We start from the raw sequence: 19,542 nt of genomic DNA, 5'->3' as shown, positions 1-19,542 counted from the left end.
AATATTTGCAAGAAGGCATAAGTCTGGATGAATTTTTTTTTTCTGCTTTGGGGCTTGCAGAGAGAACTGTCTGCGGTATATGTGAAACCTCTGTAAATCTGTTTGCAGTGGTCAATGTTCTAGAGGCAGTGGAAAAATAGGTTTTCTGATAGGGCATCAGTTTTGCAATGAGCACAATGAAATATGTCACTTTCAAGTTGAGTCCATTTTTGAAATTCCAGGCAAAGCCATCACCGCTCCTGTCATGGAAGCTGGATAATTGGGATTCGTTGCACAACCTACATTCTCTAAAAGGTGATTGACGTCCCTGCAGTTTGTGCTGTGTGAAACTGGTCATATTGTCAAAACCTGAGCAAACAGTCTTCTCAAAAGATTAACTGAAATTCAGTTGAACACAAAGCTATGGTGGGTTTTTTTAAATACATATTTTAATATATAGTTTTTAGAGTGATGATTAGAATAAAGTAGTTTATCTCAATTGGCACTGTCAAATATGGTAGCCGCTAACCACACGTGGCTATTGAGCACTTGAAATGTGATTAATCCAAATTGAGGTATGCTCTGAGTTTAAAATGTGCACCAGCCTTCTAAGACTGAGTTAAAAAAAAGAATACAAAATATCCAACTCATCAAATTTTTTATATTAATTATATGTAGAAGAAATAATAGTTTGGATATATCAGGTTAAATAAAATATAGTAGCAAAGTTAATCTCACCTATTTTTTAAAAAAATATATTTTATTGATTTTTTACAGAGAGGAAGGGAGAGAGATAGAGAGATAGAAACATCAATGAGAGAGAAACATCAATCAGCTGCCTTCTGCACACCCTCCATTGGGGATATGCCTGCAACCAAGGTACATGCCCTTGACTGGAATCGAACCTGGGACCCTTCAGTCCGCAGGCCGACGCTCTATCCACTGAGCCAAACCAGCTAGGGCAATCTCACATATTTTAACTTTTTTTAATGTGACTACTATTGGAACATTTAAATTACATACATGGCTCTTATTACATTCATATTGGACAGCATTTTTGCAATAAAAGATAAGAGGGTGTGCCTTTGCAAAAACATTTTCACTGATGCTATTTGAAGCTCATTAGAGCTTATTATTATACCTACAGCATGTGAGTTCCAGATAGTTATGCCGTTCCATACTAGTGTATCTGTAGACTGTAATGATGCCTCTACATTAGAAAATTGTAACTTCAGAATAATTTTAATTTATACATAAAAGGATTTTGCCATATGAAAGTAGCTTAAAAAGTCTTAAAATTGCTAAATATCTTTAAAAAATAATTTAGTTCAGTCCCACCTTTGTAGAAGCAGAGAGTTGTAGTAATCTTGATATCACTGAAGAGCAAAGCCACCGATGACACAGATCTCTGAGTCCCAAACCACAATAGTTCTATTACATCAGTGCTATTTAAATTTGACTGTGTTTCAGAGTCAGAACGAAATTATTCTGTGCTTCCCCCGCCCCCCCACCACACACAAGAATAGTCTTATTTTTTAAAAAAAACAAACCCTTCAACTCAAAAGCTATGTTTTTAAAAATTGCCATAATTGAGGCCACACTCATTAAGACAAAGTGATTAAGAATATATTATTGGTCTCCTTTCCCTATAAATATAGTTTTACCTTAAAGGGTTTTGTAAAACATAAACTGACAAACTCACCAAGAGGTCAGTCAGTACCTAGAATAGGATCTGTCTATATAGAAGTACACAGTAGGGATGCGAAATAAACCAGCTTGACTCAAAGAGAACCTTAAAGCCTGCAGCAAAGATGGACCTCCACCTTCCGGCATGTGAAACAAAAGACAATAGCCCTGGAGAGATCAAGTCATCTAAACAGAGGGAAGAAGGACCTTGACCAAACTTGATGAAGATCATTTTAAAAACCTCATTAATTTAATATATTTGACACAAAGAAAGGATGAAGGAAAACTTACTTCTTGGCTTGATAGGGGGAGAACACAGTCCCTTTGCTGAGGCTCTTGGGATACCAACTTGGGCCCTTTGGAGAACACATCACCTCTTCAGGGCAGAGTCCACTGAGGAGTCACACCAGCCATCCCTGTAAAATAAAGGATCCAGATCTTTCAGTTTTGTGTTTTTTTTATTTTTTTAAATACATTTTTATTGATTTTAGAGAGAAAGGATGAGGGAGAGAGAGGTAGAAACATCAATGATGAGAGAGAATCATCGATTGGCTGCCTCCTGCAGGCGCTGGGGATCAAGCCCACAAGCCAGGCCATGTGCCCTGACCAAAATCAAACTGTGACCTCCTGGTTCATAGTTCAACACTCAACCACTGAGCCACACCGGCCGGGATCACTGTTTTTCCTGTGTAAAAACTAATAAAATAAAGTAAGTAATTAATTGATATTCTATTTTGTGGAGGTTGGGAAAAAGGGAAAATATATTACTTAGTCTTTTTGAGGTCATTTAAGTTTCAAGATTAAAGGAAAATAGTCCTCCTACATACTGCTTTAATTGAGTTGACCAGTTTTTGATCAAACAAATTCCATGAAATGCAATGTGTAAAATGCCTGCCACAGTACCTGCGTACTAGACCCCAAATGTTAATTCTATCTGAATCACTCAAAGGGATGCCAGTCTAACCATAAGGTCAGGATGATTAAGAACTAGAAAGGATCAAGCATCAATATTCCATTTTTTTTAAAATTTTAATACTAGAGGCCTGGTGCATGAAATTCATGCACAGGAGGGGGGGTCCCTCAGCCCGGTCTGCACCCTCTCCATTCCGGGCCCGTTTGGGATATGTCTGACTGCCAGTTTAGGCCAGATCCCGCAGGGGTGTGACATTCTCACAAACCAGAATTGCTGGCTCTGAACTGCTCACCTGCCTGCCTGCCTGATCACCCCTAACCACTCAGCCCTAATTGCCCTCCCCTGCTGGCTTGGTTGCCCCTAACTGCCCTGCCTGCCTGCCTGATCGCCCCTAACCACTCTGCCTGCCTGCCTGGTCAGCCCTAACTGCCCTCCCCTGCCAGCCTGGTCACCCCTATGCGCCTCTGCTTTGTCCAGAAGGACTTCCAGAAGGATGTCCGGAAGATGTCCAGTCTAATTAGCATAGTACCCTTTTATTAGTATAGATTATCATTTTATTTTATTTTGACATTCCAATTGCAATGTATTTTCATTGTACGTAGCATGGGAAATATAAAAATATATTAAAAATATAAAGAGTACAATAAAAATTATTTTCTTTTTTTAATTTATTGAATATTTTCATCTCACAATCTCTTTTCCCTTTGCATTTGAATTTTCTCAAACACTGTTTTATGCCACCCCAGCTTTTTTCTTAGTCTGTTCTCTTCACTGGGAAACCACTTAACTGGGCTAGAGAACACGCAGCGATCAGGGCAAGATGAAATAGTGTTAATGTCATGGAAGCCTCCAGCACTTACATTAAAACTCAATGTTATCATTGCACCTAGAAGTGATCTGGCTTGGAGAACCAACTCCCACTAATCAAACCATTAAGAGCCAGCAAGTCAATTATTGATCTGCAAAGAGAGAAAAAATCTCCCCAAAAGACCAGAAAGTTTGCACCAACTAGTCAGATATTCTTCTCCTGTAAGACATCATGGGAAACTAAATTATGATCAGTAATTTGCTTGAGGTAAATGGTCTTGAGAAGTGTCATCGAACTATAAAGACTAGGGAGTCCTGGAGATGTTCTGACAAATAATACTTCTTGACACTTCTTTTTAATTATTCCTGGCTAACCATCTCCCTTCTTTGGATATTGTCTTCCTATAAAAGTGTATCATAAAATTGGTTAAATTCAAATTGCTACATCACAATCCTATTCCAGTTCTGCTTCTCTCCGAGTCTCCTGAATCGGTGTTTTACGTGTTATTAGGACTTTGCAGATACCTACATTTACAGGTATCTCCTGGTTTACCCATAGAGAGTGCTAATCTAATCTGTTACATGTAGATTTTTCCAGACTAACTCATTGAAGGTGATATTTCCAACTTCTTTGTGGACACCTTACGATTCTACCCTGCATTGATTGTATAGTGCTACCTGTATACTCTTCCTGGTAATAGAAGTGTTGAACTTCCTTCTAAATAATTCAGGATATGTCGAAAGCATTTTCCATGAGGAATTTTGACATACATGACTCAGTCACTTCAGAGAATACAGAATCATCTTTTAAAAAATCCAGAACTAGACAACTGAAAACTTAATTTGGGGGGCAAATACTTCTTTGTTTTAATTATTTCCCAGCTTTCCAAAGCAAATGGGCCTCATACTATTTCCCTAAGCCAAGTAAACATCATGAAGTGGGACTTTGGCAAAGCTTGGATTCATTAAGGGATGTTTCCACCGAAAACTACAAATATAAAAACAATCTTTATGTTTCATTTCCCTCTACCCTACGGATAGATCTATTTACTTCGAATTTTAGTGTAGATTCTGGGTTGTGTATACTACTTTATGCTACAGGAACATCCGGACTCACATAGCTATAAAGTTTCTATAAGCAATTCAAAGCACATTTTTCTAAACCAAAGTCACTACACAATAGTCATTAACTATAGTTCTTAGGAAAAGTGTGGATTATAATTTTTTATAAATATGCCATTTTGTTAGGTACTACATTTTTCCCCTGACAGTCCATATTTTCTAATCACTCAATACAGTTGAACTACAATTTTAATAAAAGAAAACAATATACAAAAATCCTAACTAAAGCAGGAGACAAAGAAGATGAAAACTACCTTTTCTTTGTACTAGCAAACTCCCTACTTGGGGAGCATCTTTTTATTTTGCCCACAATGGCTACATTTCTGAAGTCGCTTCCCAAACTGGAACTACCACCTCTCATCTTCCATGAAGTTATAAACCAGAAGCAGGTGATGCGCGTGGGCAGGTGTGGTGGCTGAGGTGGGGCTGTGGGAGTGGGTGAGGGGTCAGCACATGGACTCTCCACTCCTTCGAACTTCTGAGAAATCCCAAGTAAGTTGTAGTTGAAAACATGAGAGTAATTTCAAAAGTAAATGAAATCAGCTAAATAAATTATGAAATATAAGTTATCACTATTAACCTTGAGGAATTATTTTAAAACACACCAGTTGGTGTTGGTGTTGGTTTTGGTTTTTGTTGTTGTTGTTTTGACATATAAAAAGAAATAAGAAAACTATGCTCACATTGGCACACAGCATCAGATAATAACACAGTGATTCTATCCCCTCCCCACCATCATGACGTGATTATGTTTATACTTTCCAACTTTGCATCACTTGAGAAACAAATCTCATCATTTTTATTATAATTTTGGATAATTGATTGAAATTTTTGTCTTAGTGCCTATGATTCTTGGAAAATAATGTCAAAACCAAAGTATTTCTCTCGCATTCCAACAGTCTCAATCCGTTTTCCATTTCTCTCCCGCACATATCTCCCCTTCCTTCTCTCACACTTCAGCATCTTCCTTCAGCAAGTCCAGAATTTCCAGAAGAGACTGGCAAAGATGAGCTAAGTCCTGCATTAAAATAAAATAAAATAAAACAGCCCTCCCATGATGAAGGGCAGATCCAGGCTGTGGTGAGTGATACATTTGCTTGCTGCAGCCCCACCCATTTTAATGGACTATCAATCAGCTCTCTGTAATTTTTTATACCCTACTACATGACCCCCATTAAGATCCTCTCTGACTTAGTCCTCATCTTGGCACTGTGCCTCAGGGAGACACTGCAGCCCTGTTTACAACAGTTCTCCATCTGGTTCTGTAGGGAGAGTAACATCAGATATGTTAAGCAACCCAGCATGAGCTTTTACCACCCCACCAGGCATCCTGGTGATCCATAAACATTATCTGGGATACAGAAGGCAAAATTAGGAGAAAATATTGAATTTGGAAAAGGACATAAGAGAAAAGCATTAGAAAAAGAATTAAAACAATAACAATATTGGTAACAATCAAAAAACATAAAGAAGGGAGATAGTTTTGCCCCCCTAACTAATACATTAAAATGTGTCGTTTCAAGTACTCAAACTAGATGCATGATTTGGCTTTCTTTCCCTTAGCTCCAGCAACAGCTAGAAATACGGAGCTGACAGTTTTTACTTTATAAATTGAGTTCCCTGATCCAATTTTTATTACAAGGAAAAAAACAAAACAAAACAAATAAAAAAAAACAACTTAAAGATCTTCCCTCAAATGAGATTATCTTTCCCTCTGGGTTTTCATCGATTTATAATTGCATCGATATTTCATATATTTGCTAGAACACCATGTTCTAATGCTTAGTCTGGCAGAGGCTTTCCTTTGTGTATGACAGGATGTCCACCAAATCTTCCTATTATGGAGAGAACTGTGGTTCTAAGAAAATCCATAGGTGTCCAGCGGCCAGGGAGACAGGAGATGGAGACGTGAAAATGGGTGGCCACTGGGACAGGACTTTCTCTAAAACCTGAAATGAAGCCACAAGTCTGCACATGGTGGAGTTTAAGCGGTTATGTAACACATTGGGAGTTAATTATTCAGTCTTTCTCTTTAGCCCACATTCCCTTTAGGTTAGCTGCTCCTGGGAGCCGAGTGTTGTCATTTCACTGAATTGCAGCCTCATTGACGATGGCTTTTTGTCTGAAAGGGATTGGCCTTTCAGAGAAACCGTATCTGTTAAAGTTTCTCAATAATAAGTCCTTGGCTGTCCGTGATTCACGTTGCTTTGCCATTGATTTTAGACAGTGGTCGATGACACATTGAGGCAAAGACAGGTCTTCTCTTTCAGGTACGCCCTGTCAAAAGCCTGCCTCCCCGCTAGTTACAGTGGGTGTTCCATTGTAAGGCTGCTGCTAGCTGCCTTTTGCCTCATCCCTGCCTGAAAATCATATCATCTTCTCAAAAGTCAATGAAAGGTCCCAAGCTGCTAAGGCAGCTAAACAAATCTGCTAACAATGACAGCCTTGCTGGGGAGGAATGCAGGAGAAATGAACCCTGGACACCTCAGAAAGCATTCTGGGGAACAGTGCATTCCACCAAAGCCACACTCTAAAATTCCACCTAACGTGAGGCTGGACAGGCCATGCTTTGTGACCAGGGTCAATGGCTCAAGTGTAAACAGAGGGTATGCCCCCTGCCACCACTCCACCCCGCAGTGCCTGAGAGTTCAGAAGATCCTCCACTTAACTGCTTCGGAGAGGTGGGGGCTACTGTCTAGCAAGTCTTCCTTCATTATGAAGGCAAGGGTCTGAGCTCACTTGGAGAATGTTTTGCAAGCAAGGCTTTCAAACAGCACACCTTCCAATGGGAAGGAGGAAAGAACAGCCTCCTGTGGGAAATCGCCAAACTTAAAATAAAGTTGACCAAGCAGAACTTTATAAATAATATTATTTTAACAGAGTTTTGAGGTGCAGCCAAATATTTTGGAATGTTCTCAGTCCAAACAAGCCAGCATATTTCTCATTTTTTTCCCCAACCTCATGACTGAGATAAATGGAAAGGGGGGAGCTGGGGAAAGTCCACAATTGCAAAATAGAAATTTAAAAGAGAAATCAATCTGGACAGTCGTCAAAACCAGGTGGCAGGAGAAAATTGGACTCATTTATGAAGAAAGACACAACATCCTCTAACAGGCAGTGATTAAAGTACAGTGAAAAGAGCAAAGATTTTGGAGGCAGAAAGAAGTGCAGGTCCTAAAATCCATCACTCACAAAATGTGTGCATCTGGGTAAATTTCTTAGCTTCTCTGGGCCTACTGTTTCTCATCCGGAAAGTGGAGATGGTACTATTGATTTCAGAGCTGTTACAAGGATTTAAAAATATCCAGAGTGGAGGCACCTGGCACAGCACTCAGTCCGTACAGGGATGTCAACTCTCCACTGTTGCAAACAGCTTCCTAAGTCCCTCCACTCCCCAGCACGCAAGAATGGATATCTGAAGATTTGCCTTGGAATTAAATGCATAAAGCAGTTTGGGTTTCCTTTGTTTGTTTGTTTTAATCCTCACCTGAGAATATTCTTCCATGGATTTTTAGAGAAAGTGGAAGGGAGAGGGAGAGCCAGAAAGAGAGAAACATCGATGCGAGAGAAACACATCGATTGCCTGGCTCCCTCATGTGCCCCTTCAGTGGCGAGGAACGGAACCTGCGACCAAGGCACTTGCCCGTGACTGGAATCGAACCTGGGACCCTTCAGTCCACAGGCCAATGCTTTATCCACTGAGCCAAACCAGCGAGGGCTGTTCATTTGTTTTTAAAAGTGATCATGTCACACTAAAAAAAAAAATGTAATTGAACTAAATATCTAGTGAACTGAGTCTGATACTAATTCTGCAATTTTCTAGCAAAATCGGCTTTGAGAACTGACCTCACCTTGGCTACAGGTTATTGTCTTTAAAGTAGATAATCTATAAGGGACCATCTAGTTCTGGCATTCAAAGAACTGCAGGAACCAATGCCTATTCAAACCAACAGTTCTCTATTTTGCTTTGATTTTACTCTTTCTAGATATGCTATTTCAAAATGAGTTTGGGTATAACTGGGATTTTTCTTTTATATGTGGAGATCCTAATGAAGGCAAAGAGTCTTGTTTCCACAGGTTGTTCAACATAAGTTTGTGGAATGAATAAACTACCCTAATGAAGATGAAACAGAATGCTTCTCTTGATATAAAACCTAGTTCAATGCATCACCCTTCCTTAATTATAGCTTTTTGGCCCACTACTCCAATTTCTATGAAAACATGGGAAGCGCTGCCCCTTAATATTGTCAAATGAAGTAAGTTGCAGGTGGTTGAAAAACTTCTGCTTCTGAGCTATATTTTCTAGTTCATGAATCCTGTAATGTAGCTAGGACAGTGGTCGGCAAACTGCGACTCGCGAGCCACATGCGGCTCTTTGGCCCCTTGAGTGTGGCTCTTCCACAAAATACCAACTTCTGTGCATGGGCCAGGAAGTTTCAATCACACTGTACATGAGCGCCCGCACGTGGTTTTTGTGGAAGAGCCAGACTCAAGGGGCCAAAGAGTCGCATGTGGCTCGCGAGCCGCAGTTTGCCGACCACTGAGCTAGGAGGTTCAAAAAAATAATGACCTCTCTCAAAATAAATAACAAAATAATTATAAGCCATAATTTCCCAATAAATTCTGAGGGGGGGAGGAAGAAGCCTAAACTTATGGACTCTGACTTAAATACCTTGTATCAGCCGTAACAAACTAGCATCGCCTTCTTTTCAAACCTAACAAGGAGTGCCGGGAGAAATTCCTTTTCCATCTCCAGGTCTCGGACAATGGGGGTGAAGAACACAATTTTCTGACCCTGTTCGGTGTCTGTCAGGTGCATGTCAGGCCTACAGCTCATAAACATGTCTGGGTTAATCTATGAATCAAAGCATTTTTATTTGGGAATTTTTATTCCATGGAAAGGAAAACTTAAAAATCATGCTTGCCTATGGAAGAAGAATTCTTCTACTGCAAACGTTTAATTTTTTGAGGGGGTGGAAAATGTGTTCCCTCCACTTTCATCACCCCCTGGACCATTTATCGGTCAAGACTGGAACTTAAATGGCTGTGAAGAAAAAAGAAGCATTGGTTGGCATGCTCTTCTCTCTGGCTGTAGGGTCCCGGCAGGCACTCGTTGTTGCTGTCAATTTCCCCACTCTTGGCACCTTACAATTTTCCACTTTCATGGATGTATTTTCAATTTTCTCAGGAGTCAGTTCTTCTATTGGTGGGATGCAGTAAATCTAGAAAGGAGCTTTTGCCAAAGGAAGATCATTTTTAAAAAATCATAAAGTGTTTTACCAATGAGATTTCAGACATATTTGTTTGGCTTTCAAGTTTACACAAATATAACCATTGACTTAAACTACATCTGATGATCTGTCAGTTTTAAATAGATTTTTCCACTTCTTGAATATGTTCCAGTTATGGTTGTCTGTATTTAGTTATTCGTGTCCTTTTTCGGCTGTCAGAAACTGAAGGAATTTTATGGTTGTCTAGATTCTGGGTGACTACGTATAAATAATAATGTTTGCCCCCCAAATTCTCTGCACTATGAAAATTTCATGAATTTTTAAATTTAGAAAGAGTATTACAAAGAAATGGCTTTCTTTTCATATTTAGAAGTATTTGTTTCCAATAATATTAGAATTCTCTTGAAAAGCATAGGAAAATTTATTCTGAATCTTCTAAGCCATTGTTTAAAAGAAATTAGGAAATTTTCAGAATTGTATAAACTCAATCAAAATGTCAGCCAAATTTTAATAGCTAAGCTGATTATACATTACATTTTTCTCAAAGTATTTGTCATAGAAAATTATCCGTAGTAGCACACAATGGCCTTTAACACTCTTCTCACCCTGCCAGACAGTACTCAGAGACTCACTTCCCATTACTCTCTAACCTGCTGTTTTATTCCAGGGGAGCTGAGCAATACATATATATTCTCACCTTTACACCTTTATCCATGTCTGGAATTCTCTATTCCTTCCTCTTTCTATGCTTGGTAATGATTTACCTTTTCAAGACATTAGTGCAAGTCTTATACTTCTTTATATCCTCAAAACGCAGAACAGTCCAGACCATAGAAGACATGGGTAGCAATTAGAACACTTTATTTTTACTAATGTATAACTATTTGGAAGTTCCATCACATTTTTCTTTATTGTTTAAAGTTTGCATAGGTTTTATCTGGTCTACCATGCATCCTACCTTGAAATGTGTGTGCAATAGTTTTAAATTAGCCATGCTAAAAGACTCAGTGAACATTCCAAACTGTCTGATTTCTATCCAGAAGTACTTAATGTAGGTTGAATTTGGCATACAACATTGAAGATTTAAGAAGCTTGAAATATCGATGGCACTTTGAATTTCACTGAGCTGTTTCATTACATTCTGTCAAAGTGTGTGAACCTGGGTAAGCCACAGACAGAGGCCCTGAACTCAGTAGTTCTGACACCAAATCCAGGACTTTCTTGACAACATCACAGATAATAAAAGGCCCATTGATGAGATGGACAGACTCTGAATGGGGGTTGAGGGGATCTTAAAGGAATATCAGAAACACCACTCCCAAATAAATGCAGTGGACCCACTGAACAGCAAGTCACTAAACCAGAAGAACTAGGAAGAAGAGAGATAATACATTTAATTTAAAAAATCATTGCACACACCTAAAGCCATCTACAGCAATGCAACATATCAATATTTTCTACTTTAAAAAGACAAAGTAAACAGTTTTATATTCACATCTGGGAGGATTTGAAGCCCCTTTAAAGGTTCCTTCTCTCATGGCCACCCTGGGGAATACTTTCCTGTAAAGCAATTACTGTCACTTCCCAAATGACACCAGTTTGTTCAACACCATCATTACTACAGTCCCAGCAAAAAGAATGACAACTGTACTTTGAATATTTGTATTGATTTTTGACTACTAAAGCAATTTAACATTTGTTGCCTCATTTAATCCTAAAGCATCTGTGTGAGAGAGAATTGGGTGTTTTTTTCTTCATATACAAATTGAAGAAAAGAAGCCCAAATGAGTTAAGCATCAAGTCCCAAATCACAGACAAGATTCTGATAAATACAATATATTTACAAGGGTTTAATTCCTAAACTTGGACATTCCCAGATAAGTTCCCTCCTCCAACCCCTTTTTATAGTTAGGGTTCATTTCTCCTTCACTAACTGAGACCCACTGGAAAGAAAAACTAGAAAACAATTTAAGAATCAGTCAGTCCTCAGTTAAAAGCAAAATAAAATAAAAAAATAAAATATCTCATCTCCAGGAGCAGGACTTGGCTGCCTTGGGGGAACCAGACAATGGCCTTAACTTAATAATCAGATAGTTCATAGATTTTGATCATCCATATCAAGTTCTTCAAGAAAGTAATGAGGATATAAATCTTATCCTATATAATAAAGAGGTAATATGCAAAATGACCATCATGCCCTCGCACAAGATGACTGCCCCCATGTGGGCACAAGATGGCCACCCCCATGTGATCAAAAGATGGCCTCTACAAGATGGCCAGCAGGGGAGGGCAATTAGGGGAGACCAAGCCAGCAGGCGAGGGCAGTTGGAGGCGACTGGGCTGGCAGGGGAGGGCAGTTGGGGGTGATCGGGCTGGCAGGGGAGCAGTTAGGCATCAATCAGGCTGGCAGGCAAGTGGCTAGGGGGTGATCAGGCTGGCAGGCAGAAGCAGTTAAGGGTAATCAGGCAGGCAGGCAGGCAAGCAGTTGGGAGCCAGCAGTCCCGGATTGTGAGAGGGATGTCCGACTGCCCATTTAGGCCCGATCCGATCGGGCCTAAACCAGCAGTCAGACATCCCCAGAGGTGTCCCAGATTGGAGAGGGTGCAGGCTGGGCTGAGAGACATCCCCCAGTGCACGAATTTTGTGAACCAGGCCTCTAGTAATCAATATTAGGGAGAAATTAGTTAAACATAGTTAAATAGGTTTCATTATTTCAAGATCTTGCTATACTAATGAATAATGAATTTTTACAGAAAAGAACATAGTATGCAATTTTCTTCAATTGATTTATTTATGTGTGGAATTCTTGCCCAACTCTTTATTTTCCCATGGGGTATCTTAAGAGATGGGCACACTTTTTTTCATGGACACGACTTTGAGGGGGAAATGCTCTATCCACATCTTTGTAATTTTGCAATCCACTTTATGAAAGCTGAGGAATTTAATCAAATGGTTTAATATGTTTGGTTGTTAAAATTGTATGTTTGTAATGTTACATAGGCTTAGTTTGACACATATTAGTTTTACTGCCTTTTCAGATATACACAAAAAACCATAGGAATATACAGGGTGTGGCAAGAGTAGGTTTATAGTTTTATTATGGAAAATAATACAATAATTAATAACCAATAATACAAGAATAAACTCTGTGTTTCACATACTCACAACTGTAAACTTACTTTTGCCACACCCTGTATTTGTAGAAGCATTAAAAGCAAACCCAATCCTTGAGCTTAATGATTTATGATTATTTTATACTGCTTTGATTTCTGTTATCCTAAAAGGCTAATATGCAAATTGTCCCCTCGACTGGGAGTTCGACCAAGAGTTCGACCAGGGGGCAGGGTCCGCCAGCCAACTGGCTGCGGCCCCTCCCCCTGGGCTGTCCCTGCCCCTGATTGCCCCCCCGCCCCGCATCCTGATCAGAGGTGGGGCCAGCCCACCAACTGCCTGTGGTCCCTACCCCCAGCTGGCCCAGCCCGATTGGCCCTGATCAGGGCCCACCAGCCAGACCCTATCCATGCATGAATTCATGCACAGGGCCTCTAGTTTAACATAATATGAAATGTATGAAGTAGAAGAAGGAATTTTCATTTGGCTTTGACCACATGATAAATCAAGTTTCTAAATATGATAGGCCATGCGCATTAGGAAGTGAGATGTTATTGTAAATGGTGGGAAGTGATCCCTTCACAGGAAATGACAACAGCTATTTGGGACTTGCATGATCCAGGCTCTGTTATAAACCCTTCTTAAATGTAGTAATCCATTTAATGCCAATGAAGACCCTAAAAGGTAGCTACTGTCATTTGCTTCTTTTACAAACTGAGAAACACAGAGAAGTTAAGTAATTTATCCTAAGTCACCAACTAATAGATTGGTGCAGCAGATTTTGAGCTCATGCAGTCACCACAAGAATTTGTACATCTAACCACCACATTAAACTATCTTGCAAGCATTAGCAATAGAAATGCAAACTACTTGGAATTTCTATTCTTGCTACTTAAAAATAGATATAATAACTCAAATATATAAGTCTCTTCCATAACTAAAGATGGAAAGAATACATTTGTTCTCACCTTGGTAATAGGGAAATAGTCAAACACTAAACTTGAAATTACTTTTATCCTTATATTTTAATCAACTTCTTTGATATCTAATTCTGGTTGAACCAATAGAAAATCACACAAGAGATACCAGCTGGAGGCACCAATTTGATTTTTTAAATAGACTTAATAGAAATGAAAATATTATTTTAAGAAAAAGACATGTGACTGATTTATTTTTCTCTTTGTTCAACATTACTGATATATCCTAAAGGAAAGTTTTCACTGAACACATTGATCTTAAGTCAAAGATCTACACAGTAAGAGAGGGGGGAAATCTTAGATAAAAAAGTGATGGTTAACCTAAAAATTATTGGTCTCTGAAATGTACCTTTTAATCATTTCTGAGAAGAGAACTTGAAATGAGAAACATTTATTAGTGAATTATTTTTAGCTTTGAACTGATCCCTAATGGCTTTCAGAGAAGTCCTGGTTTAACCTTGGGATATATTTCATTATCATGTCTATGCACAGAGCTCTTTCACAGTGCAGACTGAAACAGCAATTTTGAAAGATCTGTGGTTTTTTAATTAGATCAATCTTCTATATATGTTTAATTTTAACTTTGATCACTATGAAGTCTTAGTAATAAGAATAATACTAAGGGCACATAATCCAAGTTTAATAAGACCCAAAACTTACAAGTTTTTTCCCAAGTATATGCAAAGACATTACCCAATATTCCTCTTCTTGACAATATCTTTGAAATACAAGCTAGTGACAGGTCTTATTCTCCATATTTATAGAAGGAAGACCTGAGTCATAATAAAATAAAATTACTTATTTAAGGTCAGACTGATGTTTCATGATGATATTCTATGTGGTGGTTTTGTTTTGTTTTGTTGTTTTCATTAAACTCCATTTCTTCAAGTGACAAATGAGTAAATGTGAGAGTATTTTGTGTGGTTCTTTTTCTATTATTTAACAGTGATTTATTTATGTAGCCACCTACTTATTTACTTACACTCTTCTGCCTTAGATAAAAAAATTGAAGTTGTTGAAACAATAATGTTTCTTCGATAGTCATATTCTGAGGTTGTAGAAATACTAAGTGCTGTGGTTTCTCTAAAGAATCATTTGCATTGAATTGTTTACTTCAAGCACAATGACAAACCCTGACATTTGTATATGAAAAAAAAAATAACTAAAAATATTTTAAATTGCTAGGATTGATTTAAAGAAATAAGTAAAGGACCTCATTTTTTGACACATCTATTTGTTTGAAAATGTAATTAATTTCTCCATCTGGTGTAACTGTTACCCCCAAACTAGTCCCAGTATTTTAAACAGGAAGTTATCCAATAGATACAAGAAATTTAAAAAATTGTTAGAAGGGCTAGAAGAACGCATTCTAAGCTGAGCTTCCAGAAACTGCTCACAGAACAACACAAAACTCACCTACCAGGGAACCTTTGATCCCACCACCAGAACGACTAGGTCAAAGAGCACAGTACATAGCAGTCCAGAGATCTGGAAGCAGGAATCAGGAACCCACTGAAGCAGTTGCTGCTGCTTCCACAGCTGCCCCTGGGACCCAGGAAGCTGGGAGGCCACTGGAACGCTTCTGCAGAGGAACACGTTGTCTTCAAGACCTTGTTCACTCAAAGGGAACCGGATTTCACTTTCCAGGATTTGTGTGTTTATCTAGTTAGCAAAACCATTCAATTCTCAGTCACAGCTCTAGCTACATTGAAGACTGGGAAAATTTTAACCATTGCAGCTTATGCAATACAGAGAAGCACAGCAAAAGAAGGATGGAATGAGAATGAACTAGACACTGCACAATATCCATCAAATGTGAACTACAAATGTTGGCTATGATTAAATTTAAATTACTTTGTGTCAATTCTAAGACAACCATGGTTGTATAATATGCCACTGTTTTATACAGTCCTAAGAAAGAATAAATACTGTCCATTAAATCATGAAATAGTACTAAGATGTCTTCAATTCTACAGCCAATTTCATAAATATTAAAATGTAAAAGGTGTGCATATTAGAATCAGTGAAATACAGTAAACATGTCATGATAGATTAGAATACTATTATGATGGTATGCATGGATATACAGAGTTTATTGTTTTTTGAGAAATATTTAAGGTTCAAACAAATTAACATTTTCATTTTACTAGACATGCTAATGTGTAAAGAGAAAAGAGCCAAAGGATAATAGAATGGTAAAAGACAAGCTTATTTTATAATTCACCAATACACGGATAATTTACCAAATGAAATAACTGAAAACAAATTATACCTCTCTAGGTCAAGAATAGATTACATTGCAAATATCCCTATTAAGAAGTTCTGACCTTGATGAGAAGTGGAAAAAGACATTTTGTGAGTGATGTTAAAAAATACATTAAACCAAGCCACCCAGAGTGACCATATTCTGTGAACCTCAACCAACCACGGTTACTACACAAGGGGTCATCCTTCTGCCTGGGTAGGCCAGTGCTCATAAAGGAGGGTAGAGAGAGGTAGAGAGCCATGATCATGTGCAAAGCTGTAATTTGTCAGGTGTGAGCTGACTGGAAGTATATAGACAATCAAGACCCTAGGCTAAGGTTCAATCCAGATGAATACAGCAGGGTCTGAACCAGTTTAAGACATTGAAGGTCAAGTGAAGTTGCAAGGGAGAAGCAATCAGTCAGAGATGAGGAAACTAAAGGTAAATGGTTTAGATCGGATACTGAGGTAGAGGTAGAGGTAGAGTATATGTTGAGTGCCTACTATGTGCAAGGCACAATTCTAGGTTCTGTTGCTAGAGGAAGGAATCAGGGTCACATATCAGTAAAATAATACAGTATTCAGGGACCAGCATTATCAGAACAAAGTGAGTTAGCTAGTACTGACAAAATTATTTCAGTGAAGTATCACTTATCTTCAGTTGTCAAATGAGCCAGCTGATCTGAGGTCAGAACTGTGAGAGATGCCCACTGACCTGCTGAGAGGGCTGGACACCTTCTGCCATCACCAGCAAGCATAAGTGCTTTTCCTTAGTAACAATCTGTTCCTGAGTACCAGCACCAAAATGTCTAGAAAATAAAAGCTGGCCTGAGATATTTATGGAGCATAATATATTTTGCTGTCAGCTCTAAGACTGCAGATGTCATTTGCCAACAACTTGCTTATTTGATTTATGGAATAATTAATTGTGTATAAGATAAGCCATGCACTGAAGACCAGCAGCTATAATTAATCAACCCTCACAGCAAAGAAATCTTTATGCAATTGTGAAAGTTCATAGACCAGAAAAACAGTGTCTCTAAAATTGCTCTACTCTTTCTTGGTGCCCCAACCCTTCAGGTGTGGGCCAAGGGCTGTGTGAATAACCAGCCAGGTTTATATTCATTTGATGCGTTGTAATTTACAAAGGGGCTTCTGACATGAGCTGTTTTGTAGGGTTGTCACCACACCCCCACAAAGAACACAGAAGGCATTCTGAACTGTGCTGAAGGCTGAGGAAACGAGCCCTCAGGGGATAAGTGACTCGCCCAAAACCACATGTGAAGTGTCTGGGCTGAAGAAAATCCACGTAGCGACTCCCAAGTCTGCTGTGGGTGATACCCTGTGTTGTAGGATGTAAGAAAGAGCACTGCTTCAACGTACCCGGATGGGAACTCTGCCTCTTGCCATGCACAACCTGTGTAAACAAATCTCTAAAATCTCCAGTAGATTCTTCCCACGTAAAAGAGAACAGTACAATTTCCATTGCAAGCTTCAGGTGAGGATGAAGTGAAATGAAATAGAGCTTGAGCAAGTCCCTCTCTCCTGATGCCTAAAACGTCAGCCCCTGGCTGCTTCCATGCCCTGGTCTCCAGGCAGCCCTGACCCTCTGCTGTTTTCCACTCCCACAGCTGCTACAGACTCAGCTAGCCAAATGCTCTCCATAATTGTGCTATGTCAAAGGAAAATCAGACAGCCTTAAAATGAGTCCTTTTCAATCCTGCAATAAAACTTATTTGAAATCAATCCATTCCAAAGGAGATTGTGCTTTAAATAAAACAATATTTGAGCCAGATTCATACACTTTTTACTATAAGAAATGCTCCAATCTCTAGAGAAAGCCACTTATAGGAGGCACAGAATTTTGACCAACATCTGAGCAGTAGCTATGGATACTTTTATGTCTGTCTTCAAGCAACCTGGAACCTAAAGAGAAGAACTTAAGGAGAGAGAGGACTTATATAACAACAAACATGAACGTGGGAGCTCAGCTTCTTTACCGTCAACTGTAACTCACTGCTAAGAGGGACAATTTTATTTCGTTACAAATGAAGCAGCTCTTCTAATTATAATAATACTAGAGGCCTGGTGCACAAGATTTGTGCACTGGTGGGGGGGTGTCCCTCAACCCGGTCTGAGCCCTCTTGCAGTCCAGGAGCCCGGGGGGCGGGCCGAGGCCATCAGTCGGACATCCTTAGTGATGCCACAGAGGCAGGAGAGGCTTCCGCCACCATCACTGTGCTCACCAGCCATGAGCCCAGCTTCTGGCTGAGCGGTGCTCCCCCTGTGGGAGCGCACTGACCACCAGGGTGTAGCTCCTGCATTGAGCATCTGTCCCCTGGTGGTCAGTGCACATCATAGTGACCGGTTGTTCTGCTGTACAGTCTATTTGCATATTATCCTTTTATTATATAGGATCTTGTGTTCAAAATACCCACAGTGTTTTTCTTATTATCAAACAGCAGCAATTGCTTTCCCAACAATTTATGTCTGCAAGTTGCTGGGCTTTTTAGTAAAATAAAATATCTGTTCTCACTGTATCCATCTCTCTTGGCTGGGTTATTTCCTTCATAAATATGTCAGGAGTGCGTGTGTGTGTGCCCACACATGTGTTTGTGTATTCTGGAGAATGGGAAAAGATGGTGAGCACATTGAAGAATATGTACTATAGAAAGCTGACATGGATTGCAGTTCATGAAATGGGTCAAACAGCCCCTGATTTATTGCTCTCTCTGAGCATATTTTCATCACCATCAATAATACTTCCTGGAGCATGGTCTCTGGGTGTGTGATTTCTTCTCTAGGCTGTGGACTGTGACTGCAGATTCAGCTACAGATCAATTTTCCAAAACATTCTTAAGGTAACTTCAGATCATATACTGAAGAGGTTAGTCTATTTTTCATCAGAGACCCACAAGCACCAATATTCCTGATCACCGTCCCAAGGAGTGTGGTTTGTGCTGATCAATCTAATCAAAAGTAACACCGCAATGAACTGATCAGACAGATTCTGCTACTGAGCTCAGAGCTATCTGCTGTATATGCAAAAATGCAAAGTCACCTGAACAGCAATTGGTTATTGGTCTTGTGACCTGTAGAAATATGTTGAATATATTCCTCCTAGATGTTTTCATAAAAACAAACAAAAACCAACCAAACCAAAAATACTGTTTTGTGTTAAATTTGGTACAGAAAGGGGGTAATTGAAAAGAAGAATGGCAGGAGGAGGGGAGGATGTTATATAAAATATGTGTTACTTCTACACAATTTAGAATGGATCTTATTTTAACAAACCCATAATTGATACATCCCCAGTTAATGGTCCTATGTCAGAGAATGTTGATAGAAAGACAAAAAAGGCATAGCAAATGGTCCCCACAGAGCTCACTGCCTCGCTGGGGAGACAGTCACTGCCATGACAACACAGTGGGGTAAAAGCGATGAGGGAGGAATCACAAGAGGCTGTGGACAC

At 39.2% G+C, this 19,542-nt stretch overlaps 1 long non-coding RNA gene across 1 annotated transcript in view; it reads right to left on the bottom strand.

Annotated features, from left to right (window-relative positions):
- Positions 1 to 1,996: 1,996 nt before the first annotated feature.
- Positions 1,997 to 19,542, bottom strand: part of LOC111827477 — a 68,972-nt gene continuing 51,426 nt past the window's right edge. The window contains exon 3 of the long non-coding RNA XR_002831074.1: positions 1,997 to 2,081. This is a non-coding gene — a long non-coding RNA (uncharacterized LOC111827477). The remainder of the gene's footprint in view (positions 2,082 to 19,542) is intronic.

This window comes from Myotis lucifugus, unplaced genomic scaffold (genome assembly GCF_000147115.1).
Source record: "Myotis lucifugus unplaced genomic scaffold, Myoluc2.0 scaffold_170, whole genome shotgun sequence".
Lineage (NCBI taxonomy): Eukaryota > Metazoa > Chordata > Mammalia > Chiroptera > Vespertilionidae > Myotis > Myotis lucifugus.
The sequence above is the reverse complement of the archived record's forward strand: the minus strand, read 5'-3'. Positions and strand labels throughout refer to the sequence as shown.